Source organism: Mobula hypostoma, chromosome X2 (genome assembly GCF_963921235.1).
Source record: "Mobula hypostoma chromosome X2, sMobHyp1.1, whole genome shotgun sequence".
Lineage (NCBI taxonomy): Eukaryota > Metazoa > Chordata > Chondrichthyes > Myliobatiformes > Myliobatidae > Mobula > Mobula hypostoma.
Genome location: NC_086129.1, coordinates 44864054 through 44890538, shown reverse-complemented (window position 1 = coordinate 44890538; position 26485 = coordinate 44864054). Strand labels below are relative to the sequence as shown.

The 26485-nt window shown below is 41.1% G+C and overlaps 1 protein-coding gene across 6 annotated transcripts in view; it reads right to left on the bottom strand.

Annotated features, from left to right (window-relative positions):
* LOC134340740 (centrosomal protein of 164 kDa-like) overlaps positions 1-26485 on the bottom strand; it is a 315206-nt gene that overhangs the window by 288293 nt on the left and 428 nt on the right. The window lies entirely within an intron of this gene.

The window sequence follows — 26485 nt, the reverse complement described above, 5'->3', positions numbered from 1 at the left end:
CAAGCTGGCAACCAATGATATTTTGAAGTTAGTAAAGCAACTGTCCCTTAGTTGTTGGGCGTATTTCGTACCCTTCCATTATTTCCATCTCATCTGTCTCCGGCATCCCCTATTTTATAAAGGGACGTCAAGTTTTAGGAAGACCTTTTTAGTAAAGGCTCACTGCAGAGGCCACTCTTATCTGGCTTGAATACACACTGCCAGTCATCCACTGTCCATCTCATCTGTAGTAAGCAGAGGGATCTCTAGCAGTCTCACTTCAAAAGTCTCACTTCATTACAACTGCCCCAGGCTATCCTTACCTGGATGTTGTCTTCAACCTTACCACAGATTCCACAATGCCACTAATTCTCTCTTCTAAATTTACTGGAAAGAAACCAATAAACCTCAGTGGCTTCTTCCAAGTCAACATCCTCAGCATCAAATCTCTAGTTACCCTCAGTTAGGGTACACTGAGCAGGTGACCTCATGTGCATGGTACCGACATCAGATTTGTGAAAGAGAGATTCCAGTCCATGCGCTATCATGTGAAGACATTATGATATGGGCAGAGGGATCACTCAATGCCTGGTTGAAGAAATACAACATCCTTACTGATTCCTGGTGATCTCTGATCATGGCCAGTCAAAGTAGAGCAAAAGCATTCAGAATGATATTGAGAACCTCACGTCCATGCATCAGCAGCACAGAGGATCCCTGAGAAAAGAAACAGAAGGTGTGTAACACCACACAAAATACCTTCTCTCCCATCCCATCAAGCACCTCCTGCCTCACCTTTGGAAGAATCTGCAGTTCTCACATCAGTAATTTCAGAGCTCACAAAACTGGAGTGGAACCAAGTTATTCATGATACTAAGGTTTTGCTTGAGAAGAAAAATGACCACAAAGGTAGTCTAAAACCAGATTCTTCTGTGTTCTGGAATGAATATACTTTAAGTTCACCGACATAAACATCCGGCAGCATTACAGCTATGTGGCCAAAAACACATTTATGCAACTGTCCACTTGCAATGAGCTTTAAAGTAGTTTCTTTTTTGTTTTATTTAGTTTCGATATCCTTTGCAGAACTATAGCAGTTCCAATACAGTATTCTGAATGCTACTTTACAGAGGGATTCCTGTACATGAAACTCACCAAATTAGCATACAAATACAGAAGTTAGTTAGGAGGGCAAATATTGGCCTTCCTGCAAAGATGAAATTTTAAAAAAAGATGAAATTTTAAAAAGAGAGTTCTTGTTACAAGTGCATAGGGTATTGCTGGGTATAGAGTACAATTCTGACCTCATTTAAGGGATAAATCAGTTGGAGGCAATTCTGCGAAGTTTCATTAGGTCAGTTCCTGGCATGGAAAAGCTTATCTGTTTTGAAAAAGATTTGAAGAGTTTGGATCTATAAATCAAGGACAGAAGTAAGCTTATTGAAACACAGAAGATTCTGAGGAGGCTTAATAGGATGTTTCCCCTCATGTGAATCCTAAAACTAGGGGCACAATTTCGAGGGGGGGGATAACCATTTTAAGACAGATATAAAGAACACTTTTTCTTTGATCATTAAGCTCAAGAATTCATTATATTTGAGAGCCAAGGAAGCTGAATCATGATATTTAAAACTTGAATAAGCAGATTTTTGGTTAATGGAGGAACAGGGGGGAAAATGGAACTGAGCCCAAAATAGATCAAGAATGAACTTGGTGATAACAGCAAAAGCTGGAGAAACCATATATGGTCAAATCCTGCCCCTATTCCTAACTTTGACTGATTTTTCAACATCCAGATATTTATAAATAACAAATGCTGGTCATTAACAGAAAAAACAGGTAAACACATTTGACAGAAATAGTTCAAACACGAGGAAATCGGCAGATGCTGGAATTTCAAGCAACACACATAAAAATTGCTAGTGAACGCAACAGGCCAGGCAGCATCTCTAGGAAGAGGCACAGTCGATGTTTTGGGCCGAGACCCTTCGTCAGAACTAACTAAAAGAAGAGCTAGTAAGAGATTTGAAAGTGGGAGGGGGAGGGGGAGATCCAAAATGATAGGAGAAGACAGGAGGGAGAGGGATGGAGCCAAGTGCTGGACAGGTGATTGGCAAAAGGGATATGAGAGGATCATGGGACAGGAGGCCTAGGGAAAAAGAAGGGGGAGGGGTGAATCCCAGATGATGGGCAAGGGGTATAGTGAGAGGAACAGAGGGAGAAAAAGAGAAAATATATATATATATATATATAATAATAATTATTATTATTATTAAATAAATAACAGATGGGGTACAAGGGGAAGGTGGGGCATTAACAGAAGTTAGAGAAGTCAATGTTCATGTCATCAGGTTGGAGGCTACCCAGACGGAATATAAGGTGTTCCTCCAACCTGAGTGTGGCTTCATCTTGACAGTAGAGGAGGCCGTGGATAGACATATCAGAATGGAAATGGGATGTGGAATTAAAATGTGTGGCCACTGGGAGATCCTGCTTTCTCTGACAGAAATAGTTAATCAAATGCACAACATCCAGCAGGGTCCTCTAATTAAATAACAGACTGACTCAGAAAGTGCAAATAAATAGCAACATACAGTGCTATAAAAAGTATGCACCCCCTTGGAACTTTTCAAGTTTTATTGTTTTACAATATTGAATCATAGTGGATTTAATTTGGCTTTTTTGACACTGATCAGCAAAAAAAGACTCCTTTGTATCAAAGTGAAAACAGATCTCTACAAAGTGATCTAAATTAATTACAAATATGAAACATAATAACTGAGTATTCACCCCCTTTAATATGACACACCAAATCATCACTGGTGCAGCCAATTCATTTTAGAAGTCACATAATTAAATGGAGATTGTTTTTTGAGATCTGTGTGTCGTCCACTGCATTTCAATTGACTGCAGTAAAAATACAGGTCGACCTTCACTAATCCGACTACTTGTAATCCGGTTCCTTCGATAATCCGACACTGATTCTGTTTAATGTGATCCTGCACTCCTCAGGTCCCAATGGTGCCGGATTACAATGGTACCTGTACAACTGTATCTGTTAGGTCCAGCTGCTGGTTGGTCAGTATCCTGGTAAAAACTACACCATGAAGATAAAAGACCACTCTAAGCAACTCTGTGAAAAGGTTGTCAAAAAGCACAAAGTCAGGTGATGGATAGAAGAAAATTTCCAAGTCATTGACTTAACTGTACTCCAAGGGATATTCAATCATCAAGAAATGGAAAGAATATGGCACAGCTGTAAATCTGTCTAGAGCAGGAAGTCTTCAAAAACTGAGTGACCGTGCAAGAAGTGGACTAGTGAGGGAGGCCACCAAGAGACCCATGACAACTCTGGAGGAGTTACTAGGTTCAGTGACTACGCATACAACAATTCTTGCCCGAGTGCTTTACCAGTCGCAGCTTTATGGAAGAACGGCAAAGAGAAAGCCACTGTTGAAAAAAAAAACTCACATGAAATGTCAGCTAGTTTGCCAGAAGGCCTGTGGGAGACTCTGAAGTCAGCTGGAAGATGGTTTTATGGTATGATGAAACCAAAATTGAGCTCTTTGGCCATCAGACTAAGTGCTATGTTTGGCATAAACCAAACACTGCACATCAGCAAAAATACACCATCCCAGTCATGAAGCATAATGGTGGCTGCATCATGCTGTGGGGATGCTGGAAGGCTTGAAGGTAGAGGGCAAAATGAATACAGCAAAATACAGGGAAATCCTGGAGGAAAACCTGATGCAATCTGCAAGAGAACTGCAACTTGGGAAAAGATTTGTTTTCCAGCAAGACAATGACCCCAAGCATCAAGCCAAAGCTACACACGAATAGCTTAAAAACAAGGTTAATGTCCTGGAGTAGCCAAGTCACAGTCCAGACCTCAATCCAACTGAGAACTTGTGGCTGGGCTTGAAAAAGGCTGTTCACTCATGATCCCCATGCAATCTGACAGAGCTTGAGCAGTTTTGCAAAGAAACTACTGTACTGTTGATGTCTGCAGACTCTGTTGGACACTGATAATGTAATTTGCCGCAGGCCTGTAACCCTTGTCTGGTGGCGAGACAGTCAACATGGGAGCTGTGTAGCCTCAGCTATAGTGAGAACTAGGCCTCAAGCTTGCCTGCTGTTGCAGACCAGGTGAGACACACGCAGAAGCGCTACAGTATGGTTGAGCTCAGCTGGAGCTTGGCTGCTCCCATTGGTGCTGCCCTCCTATGTTCGAGTGGTGGAATGACAGGCTGGATTGCATGCGTCTGCACTCTGCTGGGAGACTGTACCATCAATTGCAGGATATTGTCGCTCAGGATCTTGGACCATATACATGCTTTTTTGAGTGAATACGCTTCTTTGTTTGATATTTTGAATTATGTTACTCATCATTTTGAATGTTTTGTACCTTGGTCCCAGTGGAATGCTGTCTTATTCAGCTACATCCATGTACATTTTAAATGATAATTAAACTTTATTTGATTTGAATTGATTGGCCTCCTGTTGCTGCTGTATATGGCAGACAAACAACACTATTGATGTTTGAAATTCTAACATTTAACAGATTAGGTGGCGTCAACCAACAGAACAGGCTCTGAAAATAAAGTGCTTGATTACATCCCTGCAGAGAGACGGGAGCATGAAAATCAAGACAGCACTCAGAGGCAAGAGGAAGCATTGCACCAACAAGGGTGCAGAGGGGCTGTAGATCTTCTCAGGAAATAGAAGATCCTGTCAATGGCATTTCAATAAACAGAAGTTCTGACTAATATTTATGTGTCAACCAACATCATTTGACAAAGAAACTGATTATATGGACACCATCTCAGTGTTGTCTGGGGCAACAATGGAATGTGCATTATGGCTGTCATACTTCCCAGAGAACAACAATAACCTTTTTATAAATACAGAAAAACTCCTTTAATCTGACACACTTTAGATGCTGGTAATGTCACAATGGAAGATTTTCCACACCATTAGGAATTATTCGACTTATGCAAACGATTTTAATTCACTTTGTTTTTTAAAAATGATGTTACACTATAGAATAATACTTCACAGTGAACTCAAGTTTAAAGGGAGCATGGGTAGTAAGGCCTTGGCAAGTTTCCAGGAAGTGTGGAAAACAGGACACAATTGGTTGAAAGGGAGTGCAAGAACTAGGACCCCAGAGAGTGAAAGAGCCACATGACAAACCAACAGGATTTCTGGATAGTTGCACGGTAGATTTTCAGAGTTTGGATGCATTTGTTGTTCCCAGATAAAAGACAAAAACAGTCTATGGAAAGCTACCCGCCCCCCCCCCCCATCCCTCCCCACTGATCTCCCTCCTGGCACTTATTCCTTGTAAGCGGAACAAGTGCTACACATGCCCTTACACTTCCTCCCTTACCACCATTCTGGGCCCCAGACAGTCCTTCCAGGTAAGGCGACACTTCACCTGTGAGTCGGCTGGGGTGATATACTGCGTCCGGTGCTCCCGATGTGGCCTTCTATATATTGGCGAGACCCGACGCAGACAGGGAGATCGTTTTGCTGAACACCTACGCTCTGTCCGCCAGAGAAAGCAGGATCTCCCAGTGGCCACACATTTTAATTCCACGTCCCATTCCCATTCTAATATGTCTATCCACGGCCTCCTCTACTGTCAAGATGAAGCCACACTCAGGTTGGAGGAACAACACCTTATATTCCGTCTGGGTAGCCTCCAACCTGATGGCATGAACATCGACTTCTCTAACTTCTGCTAATGCCCCACCTCCCCTTCACACCCCATCCGTTATTTATTTATATACGCACATTCTTTCTCTCTCTCCTTTTTCTCCCTGGGCCTCCTGTCCCATGATCCTCTCGTATCCCCTTTTGCCAATCACCTGTCCAGCTCTCGGCTCTATCCCTCCCCCTCCTGTCTTCTCCTATCATTTTGGATCTCCCCCTCCCCCTCCCACTTTCAAATCCCTTACTAACTCTTCCTTCAGCTAGTCCTGACAAAGGGTCTCGGCCTGAAACGTCGACTGTACCTCTTCCTGGAGATGCTGCCTGGCCTGCTGCGTTCACCAGCAACTTTGATGTGTGTTGCTTGAATTTCCAGCATCTGCAGAATTTCTCGTGTTTATGGAAAGCTATTCATGTTTTTCAGTGTTACCTAATGAATGTCAATTGATAACGGCGATGGTGTGGATGAGGATGTGCTGGCAGATGATCTTTTCATCCAGATAGAGTGCAAGTCACAGACACTCATGTGCTTCACTTACAGAGTTTAAGATATTTGAGCAGAATCTTTTAAGTGTCCACATTTGCTTGAAGTGGAAATAAAGAAGGCTGAATATTTTTGTTAACTCAACTCCATTGGGGAGAGTTATAGAAGATAGGTGCTATAATTAAACTTCACCGATCTGTTATGTGACTCTTCGCAAATACCAATGACTGGGCATCTGGGTCAGCAGGTAATGCTTATTGTGCTGCCTTTCCATCTAGGCCTCAGTTGCTGCACTTTCTCAAACATACTCAGGCACTAGTTCCTATGTTATTTCCACTCCTGCTGCCTCAGTTCCCATGCTCTCACTGCCCTCCAGTACTACATTCCAGTTGTCACATTCTGTCTTGTACACCTCCCTTTCATTCACCAGGGTCTGGGTTCTCTCCCCCTCTCTAACACAAAGTGCTGAATTTTGCACCTTATCTAACATATCAGGCACCCACTTCCCACACTTACTTTCAGCCTAACTGGCTCATGAAATGATCATATAATAACATTTTAAGCAAAATTAAAAGACCTTGAACAATAATATCCAATAGGCCTTGATCAATCAGGACATTGAGCTTAGAAGCTGAGACATTATCTTGCAGTTGCACAAGCTTTAGGTGACGCTGCACTTGTGTTCAGTTTTAGTGACCATGCTATGGGAAAATATTTTTAAACTGGAAAGAGGGCAGAAGAATTTACAAGGAAGTTGCCAGGACTCAAGTTATCGGAAGTGGTTGGACAGGTTAAGAATTTTTCCTCGGAGCATAGGAGTCTTAGAGGTGATCTTATGGAGGTGTATAAAATCATGAGGGGTCTAATGCAGTCTTTTGCTAGGGTTGGCAATTCAAAAACTAGAGGGCAGAGGTTTAAGGTGAAAGGGGAAAATCTTCTTTTTCTTTCACAAAGGGTGGTATGACAGTTGGACAAGCACATGGACAGGCACAGTTTTGAAGAACATGAACTAAACATGGGCAAATGGGGCTAGCTTGGATCAGCATTTTGCTGAGCATGGACCAGTTGGGCTGAATGACCCTTTTCCATGCTGAACAACTATTCCAGAAAATCTGCTAGCCTGGCACCATCAAAAATCTTAAACACGCTGGAATATTAGAGTTTTATGAGATGTTGCTATAAAATACAACATATGTTTGGACAGATTACATAGCTTTACTCAACCCCAGTTGACATTGGGTTTGGATTTGGAGTGGTCGCGACCACCACTTGCATTTCATGCAGTCGTGTATTTGGGTAAATATCTTCAGATAGCTTTGTTAATGATCCTACATACAAAGAGAATTGCATACTTCTAGATGTTAAAAGCTAGATAAAATAAAATTAGGAGCAGGAGTTAACCATGAGGTCATAAATGTTTAACATTTAACAAGAACATGTTTCATCACACTGGAATTAGTTTATTGGCTCACATGTGTCAAGATATTGTAGTAAGCATTCGGTTCATGATGACAGACGAGAAGCTCGTTTCTCTCAACTGCCGTCTTTATTGCAACAAACACAAAAATAAACAGACCAGCCGCTATGACCCGGGGAGCGAACCCAGTCACATACACCCTGGTTACAGTCAGGGTGACCCAGAAACACAGATGTGAATAACTGTATAACCCAAGCTAAAATGTAATAATAAATGAACATCCCACCATAATCTCACAAAAACATTTTAATATATAGCTGGCCACTAGGAATGCTGGAGATGGCCGTTGCTACACCGCCACCCCCCCCAACCTCCCGAAGCACCATAATATAACGAAAAGCTTGCCTTGCATATCGTTCATATAGATCATACTATGACACAGTGCATTGAGGTAGTACAAGGTAAAACAATAAAAGAATGTAGAATAAGGTGCAACTGCTACGGTATGCACCCACCAGGCCAGCCTCCGAGACTTAGACGCTCCAATTCTCTGGAGTGTGGATAACCTAGGGAGAAGACTCCAAGGTCTGCCAAATTGCCCCAGTAGCTCAGGAGCCATCCTCAGAGGGATGGTCGGGTGGGAGGAGGGGTGGTAGTTGCAACATCCAATCCGGTTCGAAGTTTCCAACCTTGTGGATGGTGGAGCAGGTCTTCACCATACAGAAATTTCTGGATTCACGAACTGTATGTGGTGATCGGCAGTTCCCTGCATCCTGCTGAAGGGTCTTGGCTCGAAATGTCGACTGTGTACTCTTTTCCATAGATGCTGCCTAGCCTGCTGAGTCCCTCCAGCATTTTGTGTTTTCTTTGTAGACTAGGTAGGGTTTGGACCAGAGGAACAGAGCTGGGTTCCAGAAAGGGACATCCTGGGCCTGGCACTGATCCATGATTACCCCGTTACCCGGGGCAGCCTGGGCCATCAGGAGTTGGCCATAGGGAAGGGGGGCCTGTTGTAGTACACACCCAACTGTGCCAACCTCTGGAGTTTAGATGCTCTGATTTTTCAGAATATGAACAGCTTCCGCAGTCCCTTTAAAGATTCTGGCTTGCTCCTCTAATTGGCAGCCACATTTTGGCACCAAGATTTGGATAATTAAAGAGCACCTGAACTCTGGTTCGGTGCTCAATTGTCAGCTCAACTTGGGTCTTTACCACCCTTGCTGAGGCCTCTCATCATAGTAACAGCTACAGAGAAAGTGCAGTGCAGCTAAAAAGTGAGGTGCAAGATCGTAATGAGGTAGATTATGAGGTCAAGAGTACACCTTATCCTACTATAGAACCAACCAATAACTCTTGTAGCAGTGTGGTAGAAGTTGTCCTTTAATCCAGCGGTCCCCAACCACCGGGCCGCAAAGCATGTGCTACCAGGCCGCGAGGAAACGATATGATTTGGCGATATGAGTCAGCTGCACCTTTCCTCATTCCCTGTCACACCCACTGTTGAGCTTGAACGCACGTGAAGTCATTACGCACGCGAGGTCATTACCCACGCGTCATCCATGTCAGCGCGGGAAGGACATCAACTCCTTAAGCTTGCAAATGACGACAGGCTGAAAAGTATGTTTGACATAACATCTCTGCCAGCATTCTGGATCAAAGTCAAAGCTAACTATCCTGAGGTAGCTACGAAAGCACTGAAAACGTTGCTGCCATTTCCAACATTTTTCTGCGAAATAGAGTTTTCTGCAATGAATACAACGAAAACTAAATTGCGGAATAGACTGGACATAAGGATCCCCCTTCGAGTATCGCTGTCTCCCATCACTCCTCGATAGGACCGACTCGTTGTAGGAAAACAAGCCCAAGGCCCCCAATGATTCAGCGATATTGGTGTGTTGCAATGATTTTATATGTTCATACGGGGAAAATATGTGCTGTGTGTTTAATATCCAAACGTTACTTAAAATGTTATGATGCTATTGACTTATAAGTGACTTGTTTAACCATATAACAATTACAGCACGGAAACAGGCCATCTCTGCCCTTCTAGTCTGTGCCAAACGCTTCTAGTCCCACTGACCTGCACTCAGCCCATAAACCTCCATTCCTTTCCTGTCCATATACCTATCCAATTTTTCTTTAAATGATAATATCGAACCTGTCTCTACCACTTCTACTGGAAGTTCATTCAACACTTACTTCAAGCTCCCCGTCCTCCCCGATAATTGACTTATCGCTATATTCATGCAAGGGAAATATGCGCTGTGTGTTTAATATTAAGTTCGTTAGATAAACCCTTTTAGAAACGAAATTGAGTGTATTAGCCACTTATCACCTATATTCCAGTCGTGATTAACACCCCCCCCGAACAGAATCACCAAAAACAATTTGCAGGGAAAAAAAAAATCGGCAGGTTCACGCATGCACACTGGTGCCCGCGCAAGGCGTCATGGTCATTGTAGTCTTTCTCTGGGTAAATACAACGTATTTGACTGCTATCTTGTCCGTTGGCAACCCTACACGCGCCCCCCCCCCCCCCCGGTTGGCCGGTCCGCAAGAATATTGTCAATATTAAACCGGTCTGCAGTGCAAAACAGGTTGGGGACTCCTGCTTTAATCTGCTGTTTTGTGCTTTTAGACTTTTGTAACTTATGCCCAATGGAACGTAGGGAAGAGAGAAAGCCCGATGTAGATGAAGTCCTTGGTTATGCTGGCTGCTTAACTAAACAAATATAGACATAATAAATGGAGGGGAGGCTGGGTCTGCAATGTGTTCAGCTGCGTCCACAACTCTGCAGTTTCTTGTGATCATGTGCAGAACAAATTCCATACCAAGTTGTCATGCATCCAGATACAATGCTTCCTAGGGGGCATCGAGGAAATTTGGCCTGTCCCCTAAAATCCTCACTAATTTTTATAGAAACACCGTAGATAGCATTCTTCTAGGGTACATCACAACCTGATATGGAAGTTGTCCTGTCCAAGACCGAAAGAAGCCGCAGAAGATCGTGAACATGGCGCAGCACATCACACAAACCAATCTTCCATCCTTGGACTCACTTTACACCGCATGCTTTCGAAGCAGTGCTGCCAGGATAATCAAGGACACGACCCACCCAGCCAACACACTTTTCATCCCTCTTCCCTCCAGGAGAAGGCTCAGGAGCTTGAAGACTAGTACCGGCCAGATTTGGGAACAGCTTCTTTCCAACTGTGATCAGACTGCTGAACGGATCCTGACCCGGATCTGGGCCGTACCCTCCAAATATCCGGACCTGCCTCTTGGTTTTTTTTTGCACTACCTTACTTTCCATTTTTCTATTTTCTATTTATGACTTATAATTTAAATTTTTAGTATTTACTAATTTTTACTATTTTTAATATTTACTATTTGTAATCCAGAGAGTGGGAAGCACAGAATCAAATATCGCTGTGATGATTGTACGTTCTAGTATCAATTGTTTGGCAATAATAAAGTATAAGTATAAAGTAAAGCTTGAAAGGGACATGCCAATTTTGTTTTTAGCCTCCTGAGGAAGTAGTGATGAGCTTTCTTGGCCATGACATCTACAGTACATGGTTAGACTAGGACAGGCTATTGATGCTGCTCACTCCTAGGAACCTGAAACTCTCAAGCTCAACACAGTTAATGTAAACAAGAGCATGTGCACTTGCCTCTTCTGTAGGTAATGACAAGTATTTTTTGTTTTACAGACACGGGGGGGGGGGGGAGAAAGGTTGTTGTCATGACACCATAAGCTTTCTATCTCCTTCCTGTACGCCAACTCAGTTATTTGAGAGTATTTCAGAAAGGGTGAAATTTTGAAGACAGACAATTTTGAGAAGAAATCTCCATATTCACTGTTGGACAAAGACATCTTGAGGCTGAAGAAAGCCAAGTATCTAACATGCTCATTGCTATAAATATAACAATTTGAAACTATTAGAGGGCATGTGCATTAAGATGAGAGAAAACGTTTAAAGGTAATCTGAAGGGGAATTCCTCCCCTCCCCCACACAGTGATTAGATAGTATGTTTCAGATTCCAATGAAGTGATAGAGACAGGTACTCTCACAGAGTTAAGCATTTGGGCAAGCAATTGAATCACTAGAGGATAGAAGGCTAGAAACCAAATGTGGTTAAATGAAACTAATGTAGGAAAATATAATGGTAGGCATGGAAATGGTGGCTGAAGGGTCTGTTTCCTGCATGACTCCATGACTATCTGTTTGATGATAAAATGTAAAATACTGATCATTTTAGGATGTGTGGTAATACATATAAGAAGCTGTGTGGGGATGTGCATCTGGATATATTAAGATTATTAAGTGAATAAAGTATTGAGTTGGTGCTGGTCTCTATCATTTAGAACTGTCTCCAATTTGACTGTAATCCCTTTGGCTAACTGTTCAAAGACCTGGACCTCTAACCCAACGATAAGCTTCTGGCAAACTGAGAATGCTTCAAACACATGGATAATCTTAAGTAGGCATCTCAGACAACCTATTACAAATGCTAGCTCCACAAAATTCAAGGCCACTGAGAGGATAAATTAACATCCACAACATTGAGGCTCTGCTTCGGCTAGCTTCTGATGGTAGATGTGAATTATACCACCCACATGTCTGACACTAGACTCTTGAAACAATCCATATTCAACATATTCAATGCTCCATGTCAAGAGATCTCCAAGAAGACACAGGCTCTTGGAAAAATACTTAAGAAATTCCTGCTTCATTAATCCTCAAGTGAAAGAAGCAGCATCTCGGTAGAGACTGAGCACTCCAGTCCTCTGCAAGGGGAGTAGATGGAAACTAAGTGCGAACAGCAATAAGAGAAGTATTTCTTCCCAAACAACCAACCGATGCAGCACCACCTGAATCCTGTGGATTCCACATTCATCAGCCTCTCAAAACCCACAGAGCTCAACTAAGAGCAAGTCAATTTAAAAGAACTTCACAAACACCGTTTCAAAATGAATGCAACACTTTTGTCTTAGCAATATTTTTAAATGTAGATGCAGTACATCTTTCCGACCACACAGAGGTGACAAACTACAACAGTAATGATGGAAGGCACTGCACCCTCAGTTTCTGCCAGCATATACCATTTTCGCATGCTGGCAGAACATATATCAATCCAATCTGATGCAGTTAACTGTCCCAGTTTCAATTAACTCACCAGTCTGGTCAGAATTATAGCCTTTCATATTTTGGAACATTTAGGCATGGGTGGTGTTGCTAAATGTTCAGTATGAACCATTTAATTTAATTAAACATTAAAGGGTCAGATTTTATAGCATTATATATTTAAAAAATGACCAAACTCTGAGGAACCAATGGACTTTTAAATTAACCCTTAAAACATGAGCTTAAAGAGATGCTGGTGGATCCACATACTGAGACACAGGCAAAATGGACTTCGTACTGATAAGATTGCACGATAAATTACATTTATTTAAATCTTACTATTTATCTTCTCCATTGAGTTCGTGGCCTGACTGGTCACAACATTCACCAATCCACACAGTAACAGCCACAGGTCCACGAAGTCTAGGTCTATACTCCCGAACTTTTGGAACTTTAATTACCAAATATTTGCCAAAGCAAAGCCTATTCTGTGACCTTCAAAATACTGAAAAAAACCTGAATATTTCCCATAAAGACACTTCTGCACAATCACAGCCAAAATATCAAATAGAATGACAGACTAACCCATTAACACAGAAATACAAGAAGAAAACATTTCTCAGAACTACAGCATATAGAAGATAAAGTTGGTACAATTAAATTATCAAGTGTGTAATTTTTGCATTATAAAGAGCTCACAATAAACTTCTATAAATTGTAAGGTAATTATGAAAATAACTACCGGTAATTTCTTGTATCATTGGATCAGATTTCTCTGGGTGACCACTGATACAATTGGAAATCAAACTCACTGAGTTAAAAATTACTGTACATATGAGCAATATTTCAAGTTAAATGAACAGTGCATTAAAGAAAACAATTGATTAGTACTTGTCAGGATTTTTATAAGTATATGAACAATTAAACACCCGTGATGTGCCTTACTTTATATGTCTTAACCAGTGTGAAAGTCAGGTAGAATTCAGGAATTATGGCACCAAAGGGAACTGGGGGGGGGCGTGTGGGGCGGAGGGGGTGATAGGGAAGAGGTCTCTTACCTCCAGTGAAACAAAAAGCTGAGAACTTCCTCATTGATGGTACAGACAGTCAAATAACCTTTCAAAAGGCATGGCTACTCTAGCTCATATCTACAGTTCTTTGGTTTCTTTGAAAGATGCAATACCTGAGCAAGTTTAATAATTAAAGTCACTGCTTCAGAGGGTGCAAGAGTAAATTGCAAAAACAGATACTTCCTGTGAGAAAAGATTTAAAGCTGTAGTGTCCAGAATTCCCAAAACCTTCCAAGTCATATATAAACAAACTTACAATGCAGCAAGGCTGTCTACATTCACTCAAGGCGGTCTCAAATATAGACTAGAAAAGAATTGCAGGCATGCTTCTACCATTACTTGTGAGTTCAACTGCAGGGGGTGCAGTAGTTCTGCAGTTGGACCTGCACTCTCTTCCTACATATGATTTTTTGATTTTGTTTCATTCACAGAATACGAGTGGTGGTGATAAGTTACATTTAACTCTCCTCAACAAGGTAATAAGATGTCTAAGAACCACTGCGGACTTTGTGATAAAGGTACTTGTACAGTGTTGCTCTATATGCACTTCTGAGAATACTGACTAGAGATCCTACAATGTTCTATTATGAAAGAATAGGAACATACACTCAGTGTCCAAATTATTAGGTACACTTGAATGGTAATGCAAATATCTAATCAGCCAATCATGTGGCAGCAACTCAATGCATAAAAGTATGCAGACATGGTCAAGAGGTTCAGTTGTTGTTCAGACCAAAACATCAGAATGGGGAAGAGGTGTGATCTAAGTGACTTTGACCGTGGAATGATTGTTAATGCCAGATGGGGTGATCTGACTATCACAGAAACTGCTGACTTCTTACAATTTAAGCATAGCAGTCTGTAGTTTACAGAGAATGGCATGAAAAACAAAAAAAAACAATCCAGTGAGCAGCAGTTCTGTGGCCAAAAATACCTTATTAATGAAAAAGGTCAGAGAATAGCAAGACTAGTTCAGTCTGACAGGAAAGCAAAAGCAATTGAAATAACCACGTGTTACAACAGTGGTGGCAGAAGAGCATCACTGAACACAGATGTCAAACCTTGAAGCAGATGGGCTCCAGTCGCAGAAGACAATGACCATATATGCTCAGTTGCCACTTTATTAGGTACAGGACACATCTAATAAAGTGGCCACTGAGTGTAATCCAAGTAAAGATAGTGTGTGGCTCAGAGGGAAATACACAAGTGGTGGTGTTAGTTCACATCAGATGTTGTTTTCTCTACACATGGTAGACAAGAGGTCTGAAAAGTGCTGATTAAGGAATCTTTGAGTTGCTGCAATGCATTTTGCAGATAGTGCACACTGCATCCAGGTGGAGGGAGTGTTCAATTAGGGTATTGGATGGGATTCTGATCAAGAGGCAATACTGTCTTGGATAATGTGCACAAGTATCTGCCCCACAAGAGTCTCACATTAACTTCAGTTCATGCAGCACTGTAAAATGTTTGTTACAACATACCAGCTGAAAAAGGAAGCAAAAACTGAAGGCCTGGATTTCATTAAATTCAGAAATACTTAAATCGCTCTCCTCAAGGGACTTGATACCAGTTGCCTATATCTGACATGATGCCCCTTCCTTTTTCCTGACTAAATCCACAAAACCTCTTCAAAACCAAGGCTCTCTAATCTTGCCAGTCTTACCCTTCATTCTAAGGTAACATGTTGGCCATAAATTCTTTTCATCTTTTTTTTGAAAGATTCCCCACTTGCCAGACTTGCAAACAGCTTCTCCCCATCGGTCCCATCAGTTCTACTTCCAATTTAGCGTAACGCAATTGGTGGGCACGATATGATCTCTCTACAACAGAGAAACACAATGGAGATTGAATGCTGTGGAAATATATTTGAAACGTTGATATTTTTGTGCATTTAATTTTGTAATGTGACAAAATGGAACTTGTATAATCCTAAAATGCTTTGCTATGAGCCAAATGTGTACTATCTAGATATACGATAAAAAATATATATATAAAAATTAAAACAAACTTTGTAAGCTGCAAATCAGAAGCATCCTCCATGCATGAGAAGTGGAGATGTTTCTCACTGCGAACAACAAACGTGTCTTTGAACAGATCCACTGTTTACTTTTGGTTCTTTGTTACAAGACCTAGCGAAAGGTACATGACAATGTCTGCCTTTCAAAGCACACGTCTGTTCAGTCCACAAGGGCAACGCTGAGCTTGCAATAGTCCACCCTACTCAGTCTCACTGGTTTTTATTTTTCACTGGCTCAAGGAGCAGCATCTCATCTTCTAACCAGAAATGTTACAACCAACGGGACTCACTGATTCAATTAATCAGCCTTTGAACTTTTAATGAAAGATCAACTTTATATGTTTCTTATGCTTCTCAAATGCTGCCTGATTGGTTGAGTGTTTCCAACATTTTCTGTTTTCATTTCAGATTTCAAGCATCTACAGTTTGTATTTGCTTTCCAACTGGTATATTCTACTAATTTTGGTACAATAAGATTGCAATAGAACACAAGATTCTTAGATCACAAGTACTAGTGCTTATTTAAATTCAATTTTAGAAATGTATCAGGAGTATATTAGGTCCTCAAAGGTTCAAAGATCAATACAATTATCTTTATATACACAGTTAGGTTGTCAACACATTCAGGTGATTTCAATATGGTCATACATTGTATGTGTGTGACCTAAATTCCTCCTAATTGGAAGCTCTGTGTCATTACTCTCTCCTGGGAGGGTGGCAGCACTTTAATTTACATCACTCAACAAAGGATTGGGGGCAAATTCAAAGTGTGCAGATAGCAAAAATCTGAGGAATGACAAGCTTAAGAGATGTAGTTTAAAAGAGCAGCTATTTCATAGGTGAATTTGAATGTCACCTTAGTAAGATAAAGGGGCCAATATAAAATTAATGATATAATTTTAAACCAAATGACTGAGATCCAAGAAACCTAAAATGCACTTAAATTTTAAAAATAGCAGAGGCTTGCAAAGCTGTTGAAAGAGCTCATGGACTACCCTGCAACCATCAGACTCCTGCACCAGCGTGGATAACTTCACTCACCTCAATGCTGAACTGATTCCATAATCTACAAAGGTCTCTACAACTCATGTTCTAGGTTTTTTTTTGCACATTGGTTGCTTGTCAGTTCTTGCTATGGATTTTTTTTTATATATAAATACACAGATTCTATTGTATTTCATTATTTTCCTGGAAGTTAGTGTGGTCTTCTACTGCTGTAGCCCATCCACTTCAAGGCTTGACATGTTGTGCATTCAGAGGTGCTCTTCGACAAATGTTTGTACATACCAGTGTGGTTATTTAAGTTATTGTCACCTTCCTGTCAGCTTCAGCCAGTCTGGCCATTCTCCTGACCTCTCTCATTTTGTGTTTTCACCCACAGAACTGCCACTCACTGGATATTCCCCTCCCCCAGCCGCACTGTGCTCTGTAAACTCTTCTAGAGATTGTTGTGTATAAAAATCCAGGAGGTCAGCAGTTTCTGACCACCCCGTCTGGCACCAACAATCATTTCACTGTCAAAGTCACTCAGATCACATCTCTTCTCCATTCTGATGTTTGGTCTGAACAACAACAGAACCTCTTGACCATGTCTGCATGCTTTTATGCATTGAGTTGCTTCCACATGATTGGCTTATAAGATATTTGCATTAACAAGATCATAGAGACAGAGGCATAGAACACTACAGCACAGAAGCAGGCCCTTTAGTCAATCTAGTCCATGTCGAACTATTAATCTGCCGAGTCCCGTTGACCTGTACCCAGACTGCAGTCCTCCATACCCTTCCATCCATGTACCCATCTAAATTTCTCTTAAAGATTGAAATTGAACCTGCATCCCGCTGGCAGCTTGTTCCACACTCGCACCATCCTCTGAGTGAAGTAGTTCCCCCTTATGTTCCCCTTAAACATTTCACCTTTCACCCTTAACCTCCAATTTTAGTTTCACTCGACCTGAGTGAAGAAAGCCTGCTTGCATTTACCTTACCTATTCCCCCTCAATCACGTACACCTCTATGATCCAGGGAATAAAGTCGTAACCTAGTCAACCTTTCCCTACAACTCAGATCAAGTCCTGGCAACATTCTTGCAAATTTTCTCTGAACTCTTTCAATCTTATTGTGATCTCTCCTGTAGGTAGAGGACCAGAACTACACACAACACTCCAAATTTGGCCTCACCAATGTCTTAAAAACTTGAACACAACATTCCAACTCCTGTATTCAATACTTTGATTTGTACAGGTGTACCTAATAAAATGACCAGCGAGTGTACAGTTACAAAAAAAATGGTTTCTGAACACTTTGCAATTACCTGATTTTCTGCATTAATTACTCATAAAATGTGGTCTGATCTTCATTTAAGCCACAATAATAGACAAACACCATCTGCCTAAATTAATAACAAACAATTGTACTTTTCATGTCTTTATTAAATACATTATTTAGTCAATCACAGCCCAGGCTGAAAAAGTACGTGAACCTTTGTACTTAATAACTGATAGAACTTCTTTAACAGCAATAACCTCCACCAAACGTTTCCTGTAGCTGCTGATCAGACTTGCAGAATGGCGATACCAAAATGTTTCAGTTCATCAATATTTCTGGGATACCTTGCATGAACAGCCCTCTTCAGGCCATGCCACAGCATCTCAATTGGGTTAATTTCTGGACTCTGACTTGGACATTCCAAAATACGAATTTTCTTCTTTTTGAACCATTCTGTTGTTGATTTACTCCTGTATTTCAGATTATTGTCTTGTTACATCATCCAACTTCTATTAAGTTCCAGGTGTTGGACCGCTACCCTGACATTCACCTATAAAATGCCTTGATACAATTTTGAATAGCTGATCCCTCAACAATTGCAAAGCTGTCCAGACTCCAAGGTAGCAAATCACCCCTAAACCATGATACTCCTTCCACCATGCTTCACATTTGGGATGAGATTTTGGTGTTGGTGTGCAGTGCCCTTTTTCCTCCAAACATAGCAATGTGCATTTCTGCCAAAAGTTCAACTTTTGATTCATCTGTCCACAGAACGATGTCCCAGAAGTGTTGTAGAACAGGGGTCCCCAACTTTTTTTGCACCGCGGACCGGTTTATTATTGATAATATCCTTGCGGACCGGCTGACCCGGGGGTAGGGGGGGTAGGGTTGCCAACAGACAAGAGTAGCGGTCAAATACGTTGTGTTTACCCTGAGAAAGACTACCATGACCATGAAGCCTTGCGCGGGCACCTGTGTGCGCACACATGACTTGCACATGCGTGTACGTGCCGATTTTTTTCTACAACTCGTTTTTGGCGATTCTGTTCGGGGGGGGGGTGTTAGTCACGACCGGAATATAGGTGATGAGTGGCTAATGCACTCAATTTCATTTCTAAAAAGGTGTATCTAATGAATTTAATATTAAACACACAGCACATATTTTCCTCACATGAGTATAGTGATAAGTCAATTATCAGGGGAGGACAGGGGACCTTGAAGTAAGTGTTGAATGAACTTCCAGTAGAAGTGGTAGAGACAGGTTCGATATTATCACTTAAAGAAAAATTGGATGGGTATATGGACAGGAAAGGAATGAAGGGTTATGGGCTGAGTGCAGGTCGGTGGGACTAGGTGAGAGTAGCGTTCGGCACGGACTAGAAAGGCAGAGATGGCCTGTTTCCGTGCTGTAATTGTTATATGGTTATATAGTTATATAAGTCACTTATAAGTCAATAGCATCATAACATGTTAAGTAACGTTTGGATATTAAACACACAGCACATATTTTCCCCGTATGAATATATAAAATCATTGCAACACACGAATATCCCTGAATCAGTGGGAGCCCTGGGCTTGTTTCCTGCAACGAGACAGTGCCATCAAGGGATGATGGGAGACAGCGATACTCGAAGGGGGTTCCTCATGTCCAGTCTATTCCACAATTTAGTTTTCGTTGCATTCATCGCAGAGATATGTTGGAAATGGAAGCAACGTTTTCAGTGCTTTCGTGGCTATCTCAGGATATTTAGCCTTGACTTTGATCGAGAATGCTGGCAGAGATATTATGTCAAACATACTTTTCAGCCCGCCGTCATTTGCAAGCTCGAGGAGTTGATCTCCTTCCCGCGCTGACACGGATGGCGCGCGGGTAATGATGTCGCGGACGTTCAAATTCAACAGTGGGCGTGACAGGGAATGAGGAAAGGTGCAGTTGACTCATATCGCCAAATCATATCGTTTCCTCACGGCCCAGTAGCACATGCTTTGTGGCCCGGTGGCTGGGGACCGCTGTTGTAGAACATCCAGGTGGTCTTTTACAAACTTGAGATACGAGGAGTGATTGATAAGTTCGTGGCCTAAGGTAGACAGAGTCAATTTTAGAAAACCTAGGCACATTTATTTTTCCTACACTTACACACTTAGTCCAGCGGTCGTGGAGCATACGGATCCCTTCTTTGTAGAAGTCGGTGCTTTAGACCTCCAGAAGTGGTCCACAGCAGAGGTGATTGATAAGTTTGTGGCCTATGGTAGAAGGAGATGAGTTATTAACTTCAAACTTACTGCATTTTCACTCAAAGAGTTGAACTGCACGTGCTTGTAATGAGAGCTGTATAACTCATCTGCTTCTACCTTAGGCCACGAACTTATCAATCACCTCTGCTGTGGACCACCTGGAGGTCCAAGACGCTCTTGTTACATGCACGTGCAGTTCAACTCTGAGTGATAGCGCAGAAAGATGGAAGTTAATAACTCCTCTCCTTCTAGTTTCAGCTATGAACTTATCAATCACCCCTGCTGTGGACCACTTCTACAAAGAAGGGATCCGTATGCTCCACGACCGCTGGACTAAGTGTGTAAATGTAGGAGGGGACTATGTTGAAAAATAAGTGTGCTAGGTTTTCTAAAATTGACTCTTTCTACCTTAGGCCACAAACTTATCAATCACCCCTCATATGTAACAATGCTTTTCTTTTGAAGAGCATTGATTTCTTCTGTGGTGTACTTCCATGAATACCATTCTTGTTCAGTGTTTTTCTTATAGTGGGCACATGAACAGACACTTTAGCAAGTTCCAGAGATTTCTGAATGTCTTTTGCTGTTATCCTTGCATTCTTTTTCACCTCCTTTCGCATCGCATGTTGTGCTCTTGCTGTGATCTTTTCAGGATGTCCACACCTCAGGAGAGTAGCAACAGTACAGTTTCCTCCAATTTCTCTTACTGTGGACTGATGAACAGTCAGATCTTCAGAAATGCTTTTGCAGCCTTTTCCAGTTTCGAACATCTTTACCATTCTTCTTCTAAAGTCCTCTGAAAGTTGTTTTGATCGAGGCATGGTGCATATAAACAGATGTTTCTCCAGAAGAGCAGGCTCCGTCAATAACCTGTTTTCAGTGTTGTTTTTTTTTAAATAGGGCAGGGCACCTCTCCAACCCAACCACATCTCATTGATTGAAACAACTGACTCCAAACAACTTTTGCAGAAGGTATTACCCCAGAGGTTCACATTTTTTTAAAACATAAGACAGTGATTGGTTAAATAGTGTACCCAGTATTGACCAGAAGTACAATAGTTTGTGTGTAATTAGCTTAGGCAGATTGTGTTTGTTGATTATTGTGACTTATGTGGCCTGATCTTCATCTTTCATGAGTAATTAATGCAGAAAACCATGTAACTGCAAAGGGTTCACAAACTTTTTCTGCAACTGTATATGCCTTTATACTAAACCTCTATAATACTCATATTAAGCTTTGTCTTCAATATAGGACATCATTGTAGGAACAAAACCCCTTTTTACAATTCTCAGATAGGCACTAAGTGTTATGAATGAAGAATAAAAGTGAAGTAGACACTTGTACGCAAGGCAGCCACCTGAGAACTGGACAAAGAAACTGAGTTTGGATAAGATGATAAAACAGACTGCGGGTACCAAAATCTGGAGCCAAAAACAATGCTGGAAGATCTCAGTGGGTCAAACAGCATCTGTAGAGGCAAAAGGTGTGAGTCAACTTTTCAAGTCACAACCCTGGATCAGGACTGAGGCAAAAAAAAGGACAGATTACCAGTAAGCAGACAAGCAGCAGAAATGACAGAAGGAGAATAATGAGAGAAACTCATGGAAGTTCTATCATAGAGAGTAGGTAAACTTTAAGGTGTTCTTCTAGCATTTTATTATTTGTCCCAGAGTCCAGCATCTTGAGTCATCAACTACTGCTCTGCTGTGAATTCTCTTCAAGGCATGCCCACTTTGAAATGTTTGCTTATGATATTAAACATGTCTTAGGGATAAAACAAGGCTTAAAAGTGGAAATACTCAGCAGGTGGACAGAGATAAACCTTCAGTCGAAGGAGTTAACTTTTAGTGTTGATGAACTTCTATCGGAACTTGTCAAATTTAGAAAAATATGCATGTTTGAACTTCGAGAATGGAAAGGGGTGGCATCAACAAAGGAACTGCGGTTCCAAGAGGAATTATGCAAATAATGATGGTTTTAGCTTAGAGGATGACAAAGGCTTGATAATTACAAGTCTGACGGGAGCATATGCAAATAAAAGATGAAATGGGGGCAGAGCTGGAAGGAAATAAAACAATACTAGAACTGACATACAACACTGAAATTGACGTATATCTGAAATAAAAGAGTTCAAAGCAAATTTATTAGATGGACAAAGATGGACAACCAACCAATGTACAAAAGATAACAAACTGTGCAAATACAAAAAATTACCATAAATATCCAAGAGGTCAGGCAGAATCCATAGAGATAGAAAATATGAGCTGTTATTGCAGATTGACCTTTCATCAGAACTGGCTTTAACTTGGGTATTCAAAAGATTAGAGGCTGTTCCTCACATTTACATTGGATTATGTTCAAACAGTGTAACAGTGATATTATTTCAGATTTCTAGCATTCTGTAGGTATTTTTTGTTTCTGTTGACTAACTGATACTGAATAGAAAAATATTGCAGCAAGAAAATTGAGTTTTAATTTGATCTGGGTTAAGGTGGCTTCAGCATTCATCAATTTAAGTACTTCAAAGTTCAAAGCAAATTTATTATCGAAGTACATATATGTCACCATATACAATCCTGAAGATTCAATTTCTTGTGGATATTCCCAGTAAATACAAAAACATAATGGAATCAAAGAAAGACCACGTACAACAGGACAAACATGCAACCAATGTACAAAAGACAACAAACTCTGCAAATACGGATAGATAGATATTGAGAACATGAGATGAAGAGAGACCATAGGTTGTGGGAATAGTTCAGTGATGGAGAGTGAAGTTGAGTGAAGTACATAACTGAAGATTGATTAATGGGAGAAATTTTCCTGCTGTAGTGTTTTAACAAAACAGCTTCAGAAAGTACAGATCCACTTTGAATATTGTAATGGATAAAACATCTTGGAAAATAATGTAAATGACCAATGAATACCATGAACAGAAAATGCTGAAAAATACATATAACATCTGTGAAAATGGCAGAATACTAACTTGCTGAGTACTTCCAGGATTTTTTGATTTTAGTTCTGCTTTCAAACATTTATAGCTTTTTGCTTTGGGGAAAATAGGATTGTTTCACTGAGGAAGGTGCTACATGTTACAATAAAAAGTTCCAGGGGCCATAATCACACCTCACCCAAATTTGCCAACATTTAGCCCAAGTAGTATCACGGTCATTAAAACAGTCATAGCATCATACAGAAACACAAGAGGCTGCAGATGTTGGAAACTTCAGCAACACCCAAAAAGCTGGACGAAATCAGCAGGTCAGATAGCATGCTTATATCTTTTCAGAATCTATTAGAATATTTGTGACCATAAACTCATGTAGAACTCTTCCTCTTTATTCCAATTCATGTCACATCCTATTCACCCAATATACTGATCTGTTTTGCCTCCTGACTCAAGTTAACATTGCCCAACTGTATGTTCATATATTTCATGGCCTTGCCCATTTCTACCTGCTTCTCCTGCAGGCTGACAACCTTCTAGGATAGCTTTGCAAAACCAATGTTAAGCCCTTCCGAAACATTATTTTCTACTGCTTAACCTTCCAAGTCTATGCCCAACTACCTCTGCTCTTTTTATAGGAAAATATTTGACTATGTTTGATTACTTCATCCAATGTTCCTTTAATCTCTAATTTTGGGCACGTGGGCAAGTGGTTAAGGCACTTGACTAGCGACCTGAAGGTTGTGAGTTCGAACCCCAACCAAGGCAGCGTGTTGTGTCCCAGAGCAAGGCTCTGCAATGACACTGGTGCCAAGCTGTATGGGTCCTAATGCCCTTCCCTTGGACAACATCGGTGTTGTGGAGAGGGGAGACTTGCAGCATGGGCAACTGCCGGTCTTCCATACAACCTCACCCAGGCCTGCGCCCTGGAGAGTGAAGACTTTCCAGGCGCAGATCCATGGTCTCGCAAGACTAATAGGTGCCTTAATAATTTAATCTCCTGTAAAACACCCCATGACACTTCATTAACTAACACAACTGCTAACAGCTCTTACATTGGTTCACATTTATTATTTTACAGCAATTAGTGGAAAACTTTCATGAAGGACAAACAGTAGAGTCCTTCTGTCCAGTCACCTCTTATAATGCAGAAAATATATAAATTTTTAAATATATTTAGAAGTAATTTTGTTAGTTATAAAAAAGAATTCAACACCTGTCCCACTTAATGTTTTGTTTACAGTTCTGCAGAAGCATTTGCCTAAATGTATAATTTCAGTGGATGTACTTGAGCCAAATAAAGCTAATCTTTCATCTTTAGTTAGTTGCTTTTGCTCTGTGATGTCAGAGGCTTTGTGATATCATTCCATGCAAATAATAGGGTCACATCAAATCATGCCATATTTTATATTTTCAACAAATGTTAGAAATAAATTCTAGCCATTGAAATCATCTTAATAGGGATTAAGAAGCTGCTGCATGGGATTAAAACTAATTGGACCTGCACTCTTTGTCTGTCCCAGCAGCTCAGAATGCTGTTGAACTCAAGAACAATCACATCCATTGCTCAAAGTAAACTTATTATCAGAGTGTACGTTACCAGATACTACCTTGAGATTCATTTTCTTGCAGGCATTTACAGAAAAATAAATACAATGGAATTTTACAAAAAAAACTATACGTGAACAAAGAGTGACAAAACAAAAGACGAGAAACTGCAAATAAAAATACTGAGAACACAAGTTGTGAAGAGTCCTTGAAAGTAAGCCTGTAAGTCATAGATTCAGTTCATAGTAGATGTGATTGAAGTTACTCACACTGGTTCAGGAGCCTGACAGTTGTAAAGACAATAACGATTCCTTAACCTTGTGGTGTGGGACCTAATGAGAGTGGCGAGAAGAGAGCATGGGCTGGATGGCGGGGGTCTTTGGTGATGGATGCTGCTGGCTTGTGGCAGCACTTCATGTATATGTGCTCAATGGTGGGGAGGGCTTTGCCTATGATGGACAGGTTGGATTGATGTCATTGAGAAGGTTTCACAGGCACGCAATTACCAATGCCAAATGAAAAGAGTGTATGATACATTTTCTAAAATAGTTAGGATTAAGACACATAACCTCAAATGCAATTTTCTCTAATTTTGATGACATTAACATATTGTTCCACGGCTGCTGCCTATTTCCCAGTAGCCAAATTGATATTATTCATAATTCTGAACAGCAAGCTGCAGAAGGCAAAAGCAGACGATGGGGGGCAATGAAAAGGGGCCAACAGATGGTAAAAGAGAAACAAAGGGAGGTGGGAGGTGGAACATAAGATGGAGAACTTGGCACGGTTGGGTTCAGAGTGGCAGGAAGATGGCTGGAGGGCAATGGGGAGCAGGACACATGAGTCATCAACCTAAGTATTTAAAATGTTAAGGAAAAGGATAGAGGCATTTGGCTGAGTAACAGTTTTTGCAATAAAATAGTCAAATGGGAGTGTTCCAATGGAGATTTGATAACTGTGGCTGCAGAATGGGATACAATTGGGATGCATGAGGATTTGACAATGGAGACTTTAGGGAAAGGGATGGGAGGTATGGACGTTCAGATGTTAGTGAGATTTAACTGTTGCGCTTTGGAAAGTGAGGCTATTGAGGTACTTGAAGTTAGGAGGGTTAGCTGTTGGATGTTAAGTTGAGGGTATAAAGTTCCAGGGTGGTGGGGGGAAGGGTTAGACAATGGATACGTGAATATGAATTAGTTGTTAGTTACTGGTGGTTCAACCCTAGGGTGTTAAAACTGTTGAGGACATGTTCTTACACATTAGAATGTAGCAATTAGCTGTCAGATTTTGGGGAGCATGGTTATAGTTGAATAGTGGAGGATTTAGCTGCAAGGTGTTAAGGCGTTCAACGTTGGTGACTGTTGTGCATTTAGACAAATAGGTATAGTTATGAGGTGGGATTTTGTCATTGTATGTTGCTTTCAGTCATGGGCCATTTAAATGTTTACAGCAGCAGTGGGAGGGGTTATCTGAGGGTATAAGTGGGATCGATTGAACTGTGGGCATCGGGGGAGGGTGTTGTTAAGTTGTGGGTGTCAATAGGGTATATTAAACTCCAAGATGACAAATGATTCTGTAGATGACGGAGGAAGGGGAGGTCAAACTGTGGACTATTAATCGGTGGATGTCAGGGCTACATCTTGTGGATGTTTGGTGAGACGGGGAGTCGTCGGCTGGA